The following is an 18799-nucleotide window of genomic DNA, read 5'->3' on the forward strand; positions in this document are numbered from 1 at the left end:
ACTCCAAATTCAACCCGAACTTTTATAATTAGTCAAATGCATAAGATTGTGACATATTTTGACCCTAGAAAGAGTAAGATTGCTGTTTAATGCTTCGAATCAATGTTTTCTCTCGGTTTTAGCCTGTTTTCTAGATTTAAGCCTGCTTTGGGATAAAACGGGTTTAACTGTTGTCTAAACATTCCAAATTCATCCCAAACTCTTACAATTAGTTAAATGCATTGGATTGTCACACATTCTGACCCTAGAAACAGTAACAAAGCTGTTTACTTCTTTGAATCAACGTTTTCTCGGTTGTAGCCTGTTTCGGGACCAAATGGGTATGAGTGGTGTCTAAACAATCCAAATTCAATCCGAACTCTTATAATTAGTCAAATGCATTGTGAAACTGACTTTTTTTCTGTGGTGTTTGATGAATGGAATGATGATTTATGAATGAATGGATGTTAGGGTGTTTCAATTCCCCTTATGCAGTTGCAGTATAAGAGGTCTCAATCCTATCTGAGTGTTTGTGAACAATTAAGATGTGTATATGAATCTAAGTCAAGCCAGATATAAAGGATGTTTGTCACTAACAATCCTATAATGAAAATGCAAAGTGCAGAAAGCAAAGTACAAGAACTAAGAACTAAATGCAAATGAAACAGAATGATTATAATAGCAAGAACAGAAATAGAAACTACGCTAATGAACTAATGCAAGACAAGTAATGAACAGAAAACTAAGTGAATGCAATGGAAATGAAACAGGAATGAAACAAGAGATAAGACAGGACAGCTACAAAGCATGAACACAAATTCTGGGGACGAACTCGAGCAGCACTCGACCGAGTGTGGGTCGAGTACAGGGTCGAGCTAGACAAAACGTGAAAACAGAGCAACACAATAAAAACAGAGCAATGCAAAAACGAATCAAACAACAAGCAAGCAATGATATTTAGACTAAGATATTAATAAACAAAGAAGGCCTTGAGGAGAGATTCATGGGCTGAGCTAATCATTGTGGTTATCTAACTTGGTCAACAAATCTCAAGCAAACTTTGAGCTAATCTCTAGACATACTATTCTAAGACATGTTTAATCCACTCTCATGGCAAGAAACAATCAAACCTATGCATTTCTAGACTTGTTCTCACAAAGTAAAGAATCTACACAAGCAGGCATTAAGCAATACATCTCAAACCAAACAAGACTTCTAATCTCTTAGCAAGCCTAATGGTAAGCTCTAGATCTAGCCTTATCTATGCTCCTTAAACATTGGTGTGATGCTAAGATGCTTGAAATCAAACCCTACCTTCTCAGATATAGGATCAGCATTAAGAACATCTAGCCTAGAAGAGATCTACAACAATCAAGCTTGACCAAATCAAACATACCACAAGATCAACCCAGCCTAACCCATCCTTTTGACCAAATCAAACAAACCACAAGATCAACCCAGCCTAACCCATCCTCAAGGTCCTAAGCAAACTAATCACAAGAACAAATGGTGAAATAAGTCAAAAACCCAGAAAATATTGAAACTTGCATCATTAGAAAGATGAAACAGAGATCTACAATATTGATGAAGAAATAAAACTCGAAATCTTAATATCTTGAAAGTTATGAAACCAACAAAATACAAGAATCTAGTCTTTCTTTCTTAAACAAGTACAAAATCTAAAAATAAAAGAAAGTGCAAAAGGAATAAATCTAAAAAAGGTAAAAACTAGGTTTTAGACTCTCTAAAAAGCTGGACTCTTTGGTGGCTGCAGGTACAAGGGCCTTATATAGGAGGTGAGGTGGAAGCCCTAAAAATACAAAAAGTCAAAGCAGTCAACGGCTCGGTCAACTCGACCAGTGCTCGGTCGAGTGGCTGGTCGAGCTGGCTTCTCTCGTGCATTCTCCACTCGGTCGAGTCCTTCTCAGCACACGGTCGAGTGTCTGGTCGAGTGTGCGGTCGAGTTGGACTCCGGACCTTGATTCTTCAGTCTTAACTCTCTTGTTTTCTCCTCAGGATTGCTTCACTTCTCCTCAGCATTGCTTCCATGCTCCTTAAGCTCCAAAATCACCTGTTTATGCATGAAAAGATGCAAATGCAATGCAACTATACTCTAATGCATGATTAGTCCTAAAGCTACACAATAATGGCCTAAATGGATAGCAAAAGATGCAAAAGTTGTTAATAAACTAAGGGAAAACAAGGTAAAATATATGAACATCAACACCCCCAAACTTAGTCTTTGCTTGCCCTCAAGCAAATAATCAAGACAAAAGAAGGTAGGTGAGGTTTGAAAGTGGGATCTCAGCTCCTAAAGCTTGCACATAGACTATCTAGAATCAATGTCCAAGTTGCTAGTACTATGATGCAAGTTGAATGAGCTATACTTAAAGACTTTAGACAAGCATATCACAACCTTTATTGATTTGAGCCTTAGACATCCACATGTCAAGAACATGAATCAATTCTATGCAATGCTTAAACTCATTTGGCTTGGAAATAAAGGCTTTGAGACAATGATGGTCTCTTTTTAGAGTAGGGCTTATCAATACCAAGATTCTCTAGTGAAAAGGGATTGAGCTTTAGAAGAATGCTAAAGGTAAGAACACCTAGACACATACAAGAATAAAACCTTGTCTACCCAAAGGCTCCCAAAGTGTTTTATCCTAGCAATCTAAACCCAAATGATCCTAGTTCTACCCTTTAAGTTCTTCTTTTCTTTTTCACCCTTTTCTCTTTTGGTTTTCAAGTCTTAGGAGATGTTTCTTATTTGATGTTTCTAGTGTGATGGGGGATTCTTACTTATTTGCTATGGTTCTCTTTTCTTCTTATTCTTAAGACATATAAGCACTTTGCTAGACTTTCCTTTTCTTTCTTTTCTTTTCTTTAATTAGAACCATTCTCAACATTTTTTACTTCCCATCCTTTCACTAGACTTTTACTTAAACACATTCTCCTCTTAAAGACTCTACCCTATTTTCTTTCTTTTTTTTCTCTTTTCTTTTCATAACAGCCAAGTCCCAAACCCAACAAGTGAACCACCTAGTCCTATCTAGTTTGAAAAATGCAAACTAGAACTAAACAAGGCTTTACTCTTGTCAGTTCAAACCTAACACTTTCTACCAAGCTCAATCCCAAAAAGGCCTCACACAGACAAGAGTAGTAAAAAGGATGAAGATGATCCAAATATGTATATGGTATCCATGAGTTTAAGGCAATGCACACATTGATAATTTAAAGTCAATATTAGGTTCTTATAAATAGGAAATGGTTTCAAATCTCAACATGCTTCAATTTAGACCAAATGCAATGTAGGAATTCAAGGCTTGGTTCAATCTTATGCTTCTAACCACTCAACTAGCATCAAAGTATTATTAACTTGGGCATTGATCCTAGTCTAGGGAATAAACAAGCTAACAAGGGAATACTCATCATAGATCCCTAATGCAAATACTATACAATCCTACATGAAACATGATAAACAAGATCCTAATATGCAATGCAAACTACATGAACACTCTTTTTTTTTATAAAGAATTTTGCAAAAAGTTTCAAATTTTTAGGATTTTTCTATGCGTTAGATGCTATGCAAGTATTAACATGATGATGCTAAAAATTTGAAATAAGAAAACAAAACACAATATCAAATGCTAAGTATAGTGGTAAGTATTCCCGCCTGTCACGCGGGTGACCCGGGTTCGATCCCCGGCAACGGCGCCAAATTGAAACTGACTTTTTCTGTGGTGTTTGATGAATGGAATGATGATTTATGAATGAATGGATGTCAGGGTGTTTCAATTCCCCTTATGCAGTTGCAGTATAAGAGGTGTCAATCCTATCTGAGTGTTTGTGAACAATTAAGATGTGTATATGAATCTAAGTCAAGCCAGATATAAAGGATGTTTGTCACTAACAATCCTATAATGAAAATGCAAAGTGCAGAAAGCAAACTACAAGAACTAAGAACTAAATGCAAATGAAACAGAATGATTATAATAGCAAGAACAGAAATAGAAACTATGCTAATGAACTAATGCAAGACAAGTAATGAACAGAAAACTAAGTGAATGCAATGGAAATGAAACAGGAATGAAACAAGAGATAAGACAGGACAACTACAAAGCATGAACACAAATTCTGGGGACGAACTCGAGCAGCACTCGACCGAGTGTAGGTCGAGTACAAGGTCGAGCTAGACTAAACGTGAAAACAGAGCAACACAATAAAAACAGAGCAATGCAAAAACGAATCAAACAACAAGCAAGCAATGATATTTAGACTAAGATATTAATAAACAAAGAAGGCCTTGAGGAGGGATTCATGGGCTGAGCTAATCATTTTGGTTATCTAACTTGGTCAACAAATCTCAAGCAAACTTTGAGCTAATCTCTAGACATACTATTCTAAGACATGTTTAATCCACTCTCATGGCAAGAAACAATCAAACCTATGCATTTCTAGACTTGTTCTCACAAAGTAAAGAATCTACACAAGCAGGCATTAAACAATACATCTCAAACCAAACAAGACTTCTAATCTCTTAGCAAACCTAATGGTAAGCTCTAGATCTAGCCTTATCTATGCTCCTTAAAGATTGGTGTGATGCTAAGATGCTTGAAATCAAACCCTACCTTCTCAGATATAGGATCAGCATTAAGAACATCTAGCCTAGAAGAGATCTACAACAATCAAGCTTGACCAAATCAAAAAAACCACAAGATCAACCCAGCCTAACCCATCCTCAAGGTCCTAAGCAAACTACTCACAAGAACACATGGTGAAATAAGTCAAAAACCCAGAAAATATTGAAACTTGCATCATTAGAAAGATGAAACAGAGATCTACAATATTGATGAAGAAATAAAACTCGAAATCTTAATATCTTGAAAGTTATGAAACCAACAAAATACAAGAATCTAGTCTTTCTTTCTTAAACAAGTACAAAATCTGAAAATAAAAGAAAGTGCAAAAGGAATAAATCTAAAAAAAGGTAAAAACTAGGTTTTAGACTCTCTAAAAAGCTGGACTCTTTGGTGGCTGCAGGTACAAGGGCCTTATATAGGAGGTGAGGTGGAAGCCCTAAAAATACAAAAAGTCAAAGTAGTCAACGGCTCGGTCAACTCGACCAGTGCTCGGTCTAGTGGCTGGTCGAGCTGGCTTCTCTCGTGCATTCTCCACTCGGTCGAGTCCTTCTCAGCACACGGTCGAGTGTCTGGTCGAGTGTGCGGTCGAGTTGGACTCCGAACCTTGATTCTTCAGCCTTAACTCTCTTGTTTTCTCCTCAGGATTGCTTCACTTCTCATCAGCATTGCTTCCATGCTCCTTAAGCTCCAAAATCACCTGTTTATGCATGAAAAGATGCAAATGCAATGCAACTATACTCTAATGCATGATTAGTCCTAAAGCTACACAATAATGGCCTAAATGGATAGCAAAAGGTGCAAAAGTTGTGAATAAACTAAGGGAAAACAAGGTAAAATATATGAACATCACATTGGATTGTTACATGTTTTGACCCTAAAAAGAGTAACATAACTGTTTAATACTTCGAATCAATGTTTTCTCTCGGTTTTAGCCTCGTTTCTTGGTTTATGCCTGTTTTGGGATAAAATAGGTTTAATAGTTGTCTAAACACTCCAAATTCATCCCGAACTCTTACCATTAGTCAAATGCATTGGAATGTCACACATGCTGACCCTAGAAACAGTAACAGCGATGTTTACTGCTTAGAATCAATGTTTTCTCGGTGTTAGCCTGTTTCGGGACAAAATGGGTCTAAGCGGTGTCTAAATACTCCAAATTCAACCCGAACTCTTATAATTAGTCAAATGCATTGGATTGTTACATATTTTAACCCTAGAAAGAGTAACATAGCGGTTTACTGCTTCGACTCAATGTTTTCTCTCGGTTTTAGCCTGTTTTATTGGTTTAAGCCTCTTTTGGGATAAAACGGGTTTAACTGTTGTCTAAACACTCCAAATTCATCCCGAACTCTTACAATTATTTAAATGGATTGGATTGTCACACATTCTGACACTAGAAACAGTAACAAAGCTGTTTACTGCTTTAAATCAACGTTTTTCTCGGTTTTAGCCTGTTTCAGGACAAAATTGCTATGAGTGGTGGCTAAACACTCCAAATTCAACGCCAAGTCTTATAATTAGTCAAATGCATTGGATTGTTACATATGTTGACCGTATAAAGAGTTACATTTCTGTTTACTGCTTCGAATCAATGTTTTCTTTCGGTTTTAGCCTGTATTCTAGATTTAAGCTTGTTTTGGGTTAAAACGGGTTTAACTGTTGTCTAAACACTCCAAATTCATCCCGAATTCTTACAATTAGTTAAATGTATTGGATTGTCACACATTCTGACCCTAGAAACAGTAACAATGCTATTTACTGCTTTGAATCAACGTTTTCTCGATTTTAGCCTGTTTCGGGACAAAATGGGTATGAGTGGTGTCTAAACACTCCAAATTCAATCCGAACTTTTATAATTTGTCAAATGCATTGGATTGTTACATATTTTGATCCTATCAAGAGTAAGATAGATGTTTCATGCTTCGAATCAATGTTTTCTCTCGGTTTTAGCCTATTTTCTAGATTTAAGCCTGATTTGGGATAAAACGGGTTTAACTGTTGTCTCAACATTCCAAATTCATCCCAAACAATTACAATTAGTTAAATGCATTGGATTGTCACACATTCTGACCCTAGAAACAGTAACAAAGCTGTTTACTTCTTTGAATCAACGTTTTCTCGGTTTTCGCCTGTTTCAGGACCAAATGGGTATGAGTGGTGTCTAAACACTCTAAATTCAACCCGAACTCTTATAATTAGTCAAATGCATTGGATTGTTACATATTTTGACAATATAAAGAGTAACATACCTGTTAACTGCACCGAATCAATGTTTTCTCTCGGTTTTAGCCTGTTTTCTAGATTTAAGCCTGCTTTCCGATAAAACGGGTTTAACTGTTGTCTAAACACTCCAAATTCATCCCAAACTCTTACAATTAGTTAAATGCATTGGATTGTCACACATTCTGACCCTAGAAACAGTAAAAAATCTGTTTACTGCTTTGAATCAACGTTTTCTCGATTTTAGCCTGTTTCGGGACAAAATGGGTATGAGTGGTGTCTAAACACTCCAAATTCAACCCAAACTTTTGTAATTAGTCAAATGCATTGGATTGTTACATATTTTGACCCTAGAAAGAGTAAGATAGCTGTTTCATGCTTCGAATCAATGTTTTCTCTCGGTTTTAGCCAATTTTCTAGATTTAAGTCTGCTTTGGGATAAAACGGGTTTAACTGTTGTCTAAACATTCCAAATTCATCCCAAACAATTACAATTAGTTAAATGCATTGGATTGTCACACATTCTGACCCTAGAAACAGTAACAAAGCGGTTTACTTCTTTGAATCAACGTTTTCTCTGTTTTAGCCTGTTTCGGGACCAAATGGGTATGAGTGATGTCTAAACAATCCAAATTCAACCCGAACGCTTATAATTACTCAAATGCATTGGATTGTTACATATTTTGACCCTAGAAAGAGTAAGATAGCTGTTTAATGCTTCGAATCAATGTTTTCTCTCGGTTTTAGCCTGTTTTCTAGATTTAAGCCTGCTTTCGGATAAAACGGGTTTAACAGTTGTCTAAACACTCCAAATTCATCCCGAACTCTTACAATTATTTAATTGCATTGGATTGTCACACATTCTGACACTAGAAACAGTAAAAAAGCTGTTTACTGCTTTGAATCAACGTTTTCTGGGTTTTAGCCTGTTTCGGGACAAAATTGGTATTAGTGGTGTCTAAACACTCCAAATTCAACCCGAACTCTTTTAATTAGTCAATTGCATTGGATTGTTTCATATTTTGACCCTATAAAGAGTAACATTGTTGTTTACTGCTTCAAATCAATTTTTTTTCTCAGTTTTAGCCTGTTTTCTAGATTTAAGTCTGCTTTGCGATAAAACGGGTTTATTTGTTGTCTAAACACTCCAAATTCATCCTGAACTCTTACAATTAGTCAAATGCATTGGATTGTCACACATTCTGACCCTAGAAACAGTAACAAAGCTGTTTACTGCTTTGAATCCACGTTTTCTCGGTTTTAGCCTGTTTCGGGACAAAATGGGTCTAAGAGGTGTCTAAACACTCCAAATTCAACCCGAACTCTTATATTTAGTCAAATGCATTGGTTTGTTACTTATTTTGACCCTAGAAAGAGTAACATAGCTGTTTAATGCTTCGAGTCAATGTTTTCTCTTGGTTTTAACCTGTTTTGGGATAAAACGGGTTTAACTGTTGTCTAAACACTCCAAATTCATCCCAAACTCTTACAATTAGTTAAATGCATTGGATTGTCACACATACTGACCCTAGAAGCAGTAAAAAAGCTGTTCACTGCTTTAAATCAACGTTTTCTCGGTTTTAGCCTGTTTCGGGACAAAATTGGTATGAATGGTGTCTAAACACTCCAAATTCAACCCAAACTCTTATAATTAGTCAAATGCATTGGATTGTTTCATATTTTGACCCTAGAAAGAGTAACATAGCTTTTTACTGCTTCGAATCAATTTTTCTCTCGGTTTTAGCCTGTTTTCTCGGTTTAAGCCTGCTTTGGGATAAAACGGGTTTAACTGTTGTCTAAACATTCCAAATTCATCCCAAACTCTTACAATTAGTTAAATGCATTGGATTGTCACACATACTGACCCTAGAAACAGTAACAAAGCTGTTCACTGCTTTGAATCAACGTTTTCTCGGTTTTAGCCTGTTTCGGGACAAAATTGGTATGAGTGGTGTCTAAACACTCCAAACTCAACTGAACTCTTATAATTACTCAAATGCATTGGATTGTTACATATTTTGACCCTAGAAAGAGTAAGATAACTGTTTAATGCTTCGAATCAATGTTTTCTCTCGGTTTTAGCCTGTTTTCTAGATTTAAGCCTGTTTTGGGATAAAACGGGTTTAAGTGTTGTCTAAACACTCCAAATTCATCCCGAACTCTTACAATTAGTTAAATGCATTGGATTGTCACATATTCTGGCCCAAGAAATATTAAAAAAGCTGTTTACTGCTTAGAATCAATGTTTTCTCGATTTTAGCCTTTTTCGGGACAAAATGGGTAATAGTGGAGTCTAAACACTCCAAATTCAACCCGAACTCTTATAATTACTCAAATGCATTGGATTGTTACATATTTTGACAATATAAAGAGCAACATACCTGTTAACTGCACCGAATCAATGTTTTCTCTCGGTTTTAGCCTGTTTTCTAGATTTAAGCCTGCTTTGGGATAAAACGGGTTTAACTGTTGTCTAAACACTCCAAATTCATCCCAAACTCTTACAATTAGTTAAATGCATTGGATTGTCACACATTCTGACCCTAGAAACAGTAACAAATCTGTTTACTGCTTTGAATCAACGTTTTCTCGATTTTAGCCTGTTTCGGGACAAAATGGGTATGAGTGGTGTCTAAACACTCCAAATTCAACCCGAACTTTTATAATTAGTCAAATGCATTGGATTGTTACATATTTTGACCCTAGAAAGAGTAAGATAGCTGTTTCATGCTTCGAATCAATGTTTTCTCTCGGTTTTAGCCTATTTTCTAGATTTAAGCCTGCTTTGGGATAAAACGGGTTTAACTGTTGTCTAAACATTCCAAATTCATCCCAAACAATTACAATTAGTTAAATGCATTGGATTGTCACACATTCTGACCCTAGAAACAGTAACAAAGCTGTTTACTTCTTTGAATCAACATTTTCTCGGTTTTAGCCTGTTTCGGGACCAAATGGGTATGAGTGGTGTCTAAACAATCCAAATTCAACCCGAACTCTTATAATTAGCCAAATGCATTGGATTGTTACATATTTTGACAATATAAAGAGTAACATACCAGTTTACTGCACCGAATCAATGTTTTCCCTCAGTTTTAGCCTGTTTTATTGGTTTAAGCCTCTTTTGGGATAAAATGGGTTTAACTGTTGTCTAAACACTCCAAATTCATCCCGAACTCTTACAATTATTTAAATGGATTGGATTATCACACATTCTGACACTAGAAACAATAACAAAGCTGTTTACTGCTTTGAATCAACGTTTTCTTGGTTTTAGCCTCTTTCGGGACAAAATTAGTATGAGTGGTGTCTAAACACTCCAAATTCAACCCGAACTCTTATAATTAGTCAAATGCATTGGATTGTTACATATTTTAACCCAAGAAAGAGTAACATAGCGGTTTACTGCTTCGAATCAATGTTTTCTCTCGGTTTTAGCCTCTTTTATTGGTTTAAGCCTCTTTTGGGATAAAACGGGATTAACTGTTGTCTAAACACCCCAAATTCAACCCCAAGTCTTATAATTAGTCAAATGTATTGGATTGCTACATATTTTGACCGTATAAAGAATTACATTGCTGTTTACTGCTTCGAATCAATGTTTTCTTTTGGTTTTAGCCTGTTTTCTAGTTTTAAGCTTGTTTTGGGATAAAACGGGTTTAACTGTTGTCTAAACACTCCAAATTCATCCCGAACTCTTACAATTTGTTTAATGCATTGGATTGTCACAAATTCTGACCCTAGAAACAGTAACAAAGCTCTTTACTGCTTTGAATCAACGTTTTCTCGATTTTAGCCTGTTTCGGGACAAAATGGGTATGAGTGGTGTCTAAACACTCCAAATTCAACCCGAACTTTTATAATTAGTCAAATGCATAAGATTGTGACATATTTTGACCCTAGAAAGAGTAAGATAGCTGTTTAATGCTTCGAATCAATGTTTTCTCTCGGTTTTAGCCTCTTTTATTGGTTTAAGCCTCTTTTGGGATAAAACGGGATTAACTGTTGTCTAAACACCCCAAATTCAACCCCAAGTCTTATAATTAGTCAAATGTATTGGATTGCTACATATTTTGACCGTATAAAGAATTACATTGCTGTTTACTGCTTCGAATCAATGCTTTCTTTTGGTTTTAGCCTGTTTTCTAGTTTTAAGCTTGTTTTGGGATAAAACGGGTTTAACTGTTGTCTAAACACTCCAAATTCATCCCGAACTCTTACAATTTGTTTAATGCATTGGATTGTCACAAATTCTGACCCTAGAAACAGTAACAAAGCTCTTTACTGCTTTGAATCAACGTTTTCTCGATTTTAGCCTGTTTCGGGACAAAATGGGTATGAGTGGTGTCTAAACACTCCAAATTCAACCCGAACTTTTATAACTAGTCAAATGCATTGGATTGTTACATATTTTGACCCTAGAAAGAGTAAGATAGCTGTTTCATGCTTCGAATCAATGTTTTCTCTCGGTTTTAGCCTATTTTCTAGATTTAAGCCTGCTTTGGGATAAAACGGGTTTAACTGTTGTCTAAACATTCCAAATTCATCCCAAACAATTACAATTAGTTAAATGCATTGGATTGTCACACATTCTGACCCTAGAAACAGTAACAAAGCTGTTTACTTCTTTGAATCAACGTTTTCTCGGTTTTAGCCTGTTTCGGGACCAAATGGGTATGAGTGGTATCTAAACACTTCAAATTCAACCCGAACTCTTATAATTAGTCAAATGCATTGGATTGTTACATGTTTTGACCCTAAAAAGAATAACATAGCTGTTTAATACTTCGAATCAATGTTTTCTCTCGGTTTTAGCCTGTTTTCTTGGTTTAAGCCTGTTTTGGGATAAAATGGGTTTAACAGTTGTCTAAACACTCCAAATTCATCCCGAACTCTTACCATTAGTCAAATACATTGGAATATTACAAATTCTGACCCTAGAAACAGTAACAGCGATGTTTACTGCTTATAATCATTGTTTTCTCGGTGTTAGCCTGTTTCGGGACAAAATGGGTTTAAGCGGTGTCTACATACTCCAAATTCAACCCGAACTCTTATAATTAGTCAAATGCATTGGATTGTTACATATTTTAACCCAAGAAAGAGTAACATAGCGGTTTACTGCTTCGAATCAATGTTTTCTCTCGGTTTTAGCCTGTTTTATTGGTTTAGGCCTCTTTTGGGATAAAACGGGTTTAACTGTTGTCTAAACACTCCAAATTCATCCCAAACTGTTACAATTATTTAAATGGATTGGATTGTCACACATTCCGACACTAGAAACAGTAACAATGCTGTTTACTGCTTTGAATCAACGTTTTCTCGATTTTAGCCGGTTTTGGGACAAAATGGGTATGAGTGGTGTCTAAACACTCCAAATTCAACCCCAAGTCTTATAATTAGTCAAATGCATTGGATTTTTAATATTTAGACCGTATAAAGAGTTAAATTTCTGTTTACTGCTTCGAATCAATGTTTTCTTTCGGTTTTAGCCTGTTTTCTAGATTTAAGCTTGTTTTGGGATAAAACGGGTTTAACTGTTGTCTAAACACTTCAAATTCATCCCGAACTCTTACAATTAGTTAAATTCATTGGATTGTCACACATTCTGACCCTAGAAACAGTAACAATGCTGTTTACTGCTTTGAATCAACGTTTTCTTGATTTTAGCCTGTTTCGGGACAAAATGGGTATGAGTGGTGTCTAAACACTCCAAATTCAACCCGAACTTTTATAATTAGTCAAATGCATTGGATTGTTACATATTTTGACCCTAGAAAGAGTAAGATAGCTGTTTCATGCTTCGAATCAATGTTTTCTCTTGGTTTTAGCCTATTTTCTAGATTTAAGCCTGCTTTGGGATAAAACGGGTTTAACTGTTGTCTAAACATTCCAAATTCATCCCAAACAATTACAATTAGTTAAATGCATTGGATTGTCACACATTCTGACCCTAGAAACAGTAACAAAGCTGTTTACTTCTTTGAATCAACGTTTTCTCGGTTTTAGCCTGTTTCGGGACCAAATGGGTATGAGTGGTGTCTAAACACTTTAAATTCAACCCGAACTCTTATAATTAGTCAAATGCATTGGATTGTTACATGTTTTGACCCTAAAAAGAGTAACATAGCTGTTTAATACTTCGAATCAATGTTTTCTCTCGGTTTTAGCCTGTTTTCTTGGTTTAAGCCTGTTTTGGGATAAAATGGGTTTAACTGTTGTCTAAACACTCCAAATTCATCCCGAACTCTTACCATTAGTCAAATACATTGGAATGTTACAAATTCTGACCCTAGAAACAGTAACAGCGATGTTTACTGCTTAGAATCATTGTTTTCTCGGTGTTAGCCTGTTTCGGGACAAAATGGGTTTAAGCGGTGTCTACATACTCCAAATTCAACCCGAACTCTTATAATTAGTCAAATGCATTGGATTGTTACATATTTTAACCCAAGAAAGAGTAACATAGCGGTTTACTGCTTCGAATCAATGTTTTCTCTCGGTTTTAGCCTGTTTTATTGGTTTAAGCCTCTTTTGGGATAAAACGGGTTTAACTGTTGTCTAAACACTCCAAATTCATCCCAAACTGTTACAATTATTTAAATGGATTGGATTGTCACACATTCCGACACTAGAAACAGTAACAAAGCTGTTTACTGCTTTGAATCAACGTTTTCACGGTTTTAGCCTGTTTCGGGAAAAAATTGGTATGAGTGGTGTCTAAACACTCCAAAATCAACCCCAAGTCTTATAATTAGTCAAATGCATTGGATTTTTAATATTTTGACCGTATAAAGAGTTAAATTTCTGTTTACTGCTTCGAATCAATGTTTTCTTTCGGTTTTAGCCTGTTTTCTAGATTTAAGCTTGTTTTGGGATAAAACGGGTTTAACTGTTGTCTAAACACTTCAAATTCATCCCGAACTCTTACAATTAGTTAAATGCATTGGATTGTCACACATTCTGACCCTAGAAACAGTAACAAAGCTGTTTACTTCTTTGAATCAACGTTTTCTCGGTTTTAGCCTGTTTCGGGACCAAATGGGTATGAGTGGTATCTAAACACTTCAAATTCAACCCGAACTCTTATAATTAGTCAAATGCATTGGATTGTTACATGTTTTGACCCTAAAAAGAATAACATAGCTGTTTAATACTTCGAATCAATGTTTTCTCTCGGTTTTAGCCTGTTTTCTTGGTTTAAGCCTGTTTTGGGATAAAATGGGTTTAACAGTTGTCTAAACACTCCAAATTCATCCCGAACTCTTACCATTAGTCAAATACATTGGAATATTACAAATTCTGACCCTAGAAACAGTAACAGTGATGTTTACTGCTTAGAATCATTGTTTTCTCGGTGTTAGCCTGTTTCGGGACAAAATGGGTTTAAGCGGTGTCTACATACTCCAAATTCAACCCGAAGTCTTATAATTAGTCAAATGCATTGGATTGTTACATATTTTAACCCAAGAAAGAGTAACATAGCGGTTTACTGCTTCGAATCAATGTTTTCTCTCGGTTTTAGCCTGTTTTATTGGTTTAGGCCTCTTTTGGGATAAAACGGGTTTAACTGTTGTCTAAACACTCCAAATTCATCCCAAACTGTTACAATTATTTAAATGGATTGGATTGTCACACATTGCGACACTAGAAACAGTAACAAAGCTGTTTACTGCTTTGAATCAACGTTTTCTCGGTTTTAGCCTGTTTCGGGAAAAAATTGGTATGAGTGGTGTCTAAACACTCCAAAATCAACCCCAAGTCTTATAATTAGTCAAATGCAATGGATTGCTACATATTTTGACCGTATAAAGAGTTACATTGCTGTTTACTGCTTCAAATCAATGTTTTCTTTCGGTTTTAGCCTGTTTTCTAGATTGAAGCTTGTTTTGGGATAAAACAGGTTTAACTGTTGTCTAAACACTCCAAATTCATCCCGAACGCTTACAATTAGTTAAATGCATTGGATTGTCACACATACTGACCCTAGAAACAGTAACAAAGCTTTTTACTGCTTTGAATCAACGTTTTCTCGGTTTTAGCCTGTTTCGGGACAAAATTGGTATGAGTGGTGTCTAAACACTCCAAACTCAACCGAACTCTTATAATTACTCTAATGCATTGGATTGTTACATATTTTGACCCTAGAAAGAGTAAGATAGCTGTTTAATGCTTCGAATCAACGTTTTCTCTCGGTTTTAGCCTGTTTTCTAGATTTAAGCCTGCTTTGGGATAAAACGGGTTTAACTGTTGTCTAAACACTCCAAATTCATCCCGAACTCTTACAATTAGTTAAATGCATTGGATTGTCACATATTCTGGCCCTAGAAATATTAACAAAGCTGTTTACTGCTTAGAATCAATGTTTTCTCGATTTTAGCCTTTTTCGGGACAAAATGGGTAAAAGTGGAGTCTAAACACTCCAAATTCAACCCGAACTCTTATAATTACTCAAATGCATTGGATTGTTACATATTTTGACAATACAAAGAGTAACATACCTGTTTACTGCACCGAATCAATGTTTTCTCTTGGTTTTAGCCTGTTTTCTAGATTTAAGTCTGCTTTCGGATAAAACGGGTTTAACTGTTGTCTAAACACTCCTAATTCGTCCTGACTCTTACAATTAGTTAAATGCATTGGATTGTTACACATTCTGACCCTAGAAACAGTAACAAAGCTGTTTATTGATTGAATCAACATTTTCTCGGTTTTAGCCTGTTTCGGAACAAAATTGGTATGAGTGGTGTCTAAACACTCCAAATTCAACCCAAACTCTTATAATTAGTCAAATGCATTGGATTGTTTCATATTTTGACCCTAGAAAGAGTAACATAGCTGTTTACTGCTTCGAATCAATTTTTCTCTCGGTTTTAGCCTGTTTTCTCGGTTTAAGCCTGCTTTGGGATAAAACGGGTTTAACTGTTGTCTAAACATTCCAAATTCATCCCAAACTCTTACAATTAGTTAAATGCATTGGATGGTCACACATACTGACCCTAGAAACAGTAACAAAGCTGTTCACTGCTTTGAATCAACGTTTTCTCGGTTTTAGCCTGTTTCGGGACAAAATTGGTATGAGTGGTGTCTAAACACTCCAAATTCAACCCAAACTCTTATAATTAGTCAAATGCATTGGATTGTTTCATATTTTGACCCTAGAAAGAGTAACATAGCTTTTTACTGCTTCGAATCAATTTTTCTCTCGGTTTTAGCCTGTTTTCTCGGTTTAAGCCTGCTTTGGGATAAAACGGGTTTAACTGTTGTCTAAACATTCCAAATTCATCCCAAACTCTTACAATTAGTTAAATGCATTGGATTGTCACACATACTGACCCTAGAAACAGTAACAAATCTGTTCACTGCTTTGAATCAACGTTTTCTCGGTTTTAGCCTGTTTCGGGAAAAAATTGGTATGAGTGGTGTCTAAACACTCCAAATTCAACCCCAAGTCTTATAATTAGTCAAATGCATTGGATTGCTACATATTTTGACCGTATAAAGAGTTACATTGCTGTTTACTGCTTCGAATCAATGTTTTCTTTCGGTTTTAGCCTGTTTTCTAGATTGAAGCTTGTTTTGGTATAAAACAGGTTTAACTGTTGTCTAAACACTCCAAATTCATCCCGAACGCTTACAATTAGTTAAATGCATTGGATTGTCACACATACTGACCCTAGAAACAGTAACAAAGCTTTTTACTGCTTTGAATCAACGTTTTCTCGGTTTTAGCCTGTTTCGGGACAAAATTGGTATGAGTGGTGTCTAAACACTCCAAACTCAACCGAACTCTTATAATTACTCAAATGCATTGGATTGTTACATATTGTGACCCTAGAAAAAGTAAGATAGCTGTTTAATGCTTCGAATCAACGTTTTCTCTCGGTTTTAGCCTGTTTTCTAGATTTAAGCCTGCTTTGGGATAAAACGGGTTTAACTGTTGTCTAAACACTCCAAATTCATCCCGAACTCTTACAATTAGTTAAATGCATTGGATTGTCACATATTCTGGCCCTAGAAATATTAACAAAGCTGTTTACTGCGTAGAATCAATGTTTTCTCGATTTTAGCCTTTTTCGGGACAAAATGGGTAAAAGTGGAGTCTAAACACTCCAAATTCAACCCGAACTCTTATAATTACTCAAATGCATTGGATTGTTACATATTTTGACAAGACAAAGAGTAACATACCTGTTTACTGCACCGAATCAATGTTTTCTCTTGGTTTTAGCCTGTTTTCTAGATTTAAGTCTGCTTTCGGATAAAACGGGTTTAACTGTTGTCTAAACACTCCTAATTCATCCTGACTCTTACGTTAGTTAAATGCATTGGATTGTTACACATTCTGACCCTAGAAACAGTAACAAAGCTGTTTATTGATTGAATCAACATTTTCTCGGTTTTAGCCTGTTTCGGAACAAAATTGGTATGAGTGGTGTCTAAACACTCCAAATTCAACCCAAACTCTTATAATTAGTCAAATGCATTGGATTGTTTCATATTTTGACCCTAGAAAGAGTAACATAGCTGTTTACTGCTTCGAATCAATTTTTCTCTCGGTTTTAGCCTGTTTTCTCGGTTTAAGCCTGCTTTGGGATAAAACGGGTTTAACTGTTGTCTAAACATTCCAAATTCATCCCAAACTCTTACAATTAGTTAAATGCATTGGATTGTCACACATACTGACCCTAGAAACAGTAACAAAGCTGTTCACTGCTTTGAATCAACGTTTTCTCGGTTTTAGCCTGTTTCGGGACAAAATTGGTATGAGTGGTGTCTAAACACTCCAAATTCAACCCAAACTCTTATAATTAGTCAAATGCATTGGATTGTTTCATATTTTGACCCTGGAAAGAGTAACATAGCTTTTTACTGCTTCGAATCAATTTTTCTCTCGGTTTTAGCCTGTTTTCTCGGTTTAAGCCTGCTTTGGGATAAAACGGGTTTAACTGTTCTCTAAACATTCCAAATTCATCCCAAACTCTTACAATTAGTTAAATGCATTGGATTGTCACACATACTGACCCTAGAAACAGTAACAAATCTGTTCACTGCTTTGAATCAACGTTTTCTCGGTTTTAGCCTGTTTCGGGAAAAAATTGGTATGAGTGGTGTCTAAACACTCCAAATTCAACCCCAAGTCTTATAATTAGTCAAATGCATTGGATTGCTACATATTTTGACCGTATAAAGAGTTACATTGCTGTTTACTGCTTCAAATCAATGTTTTCTTTCGGTTTTAGCCTGTTTTCTAGATTGAAGCTTGTTTTGGTATAAAACAGGTTTAACTGTTGTCTAAACACTCCAAATTCATCCCGAACGCTTACAATTAGTTAAATGCATTGGATTGTCACACATACTGACCCTAGAAACAGTAACAAAGCTTTTTACTGCTTTGAATCAACGTTTTCTCGGTTTTAGCCTGTTTCGGGACAAAATTGGTATGAGTGGTGTCTAAACACTCCAAACTCAACCGAACTCTTATAATTACTCAAATGCATTGGATTGTTACATATTGTGACCCTAGAAAAAGTAAGATAGCTGTTTAATGCTTCGAATCAACGTTTTCTCTCGGTTTTAGCCTGTTTTCTAGATTTAAGCCTGCTTTGGGATAAAACGGGTTTAACTGTTGTCTAAACACTCCAAATTCATCCCGAACTCTTACAATTAGTTAAATGCATTGGATTGTCACATATTCTGGCCCTAGAAATATTAACAAAACTGTTTACTGCTTAGAATCAATGTTTTCTCGATTTTAGCCTTTTTCGGGACAAAATGGGTAAAAGTGGAGTCTAAACACTCCAAATTCAAGCCGAACTCTTATAATTACTCAAATGCATTGGATTGTTACATATTTTGACAATACAAAGAGTAACATACCTGTTTACTGCACCGAATCAATGTTTTCTCTTGGTTTTAGCCTGTTTTCTAGATTTAAGTCTGCTTTCGGATAAAAC

The sequence above is a fragment of the Camelina sativa genome, chromosome 18 (assembly GCF_030686135.1).
Source record: "Camelina sativa cultivar CO46 ecotype springtype chromosome 18, ASM3068613v1".
Classification (NCBI taxonomy): Eukaryota; Viridiplantae; Streptophyta; class Magnoliopsida; order Brassicales; family Brassicaceae; genus Camelina; species Camelina sativa.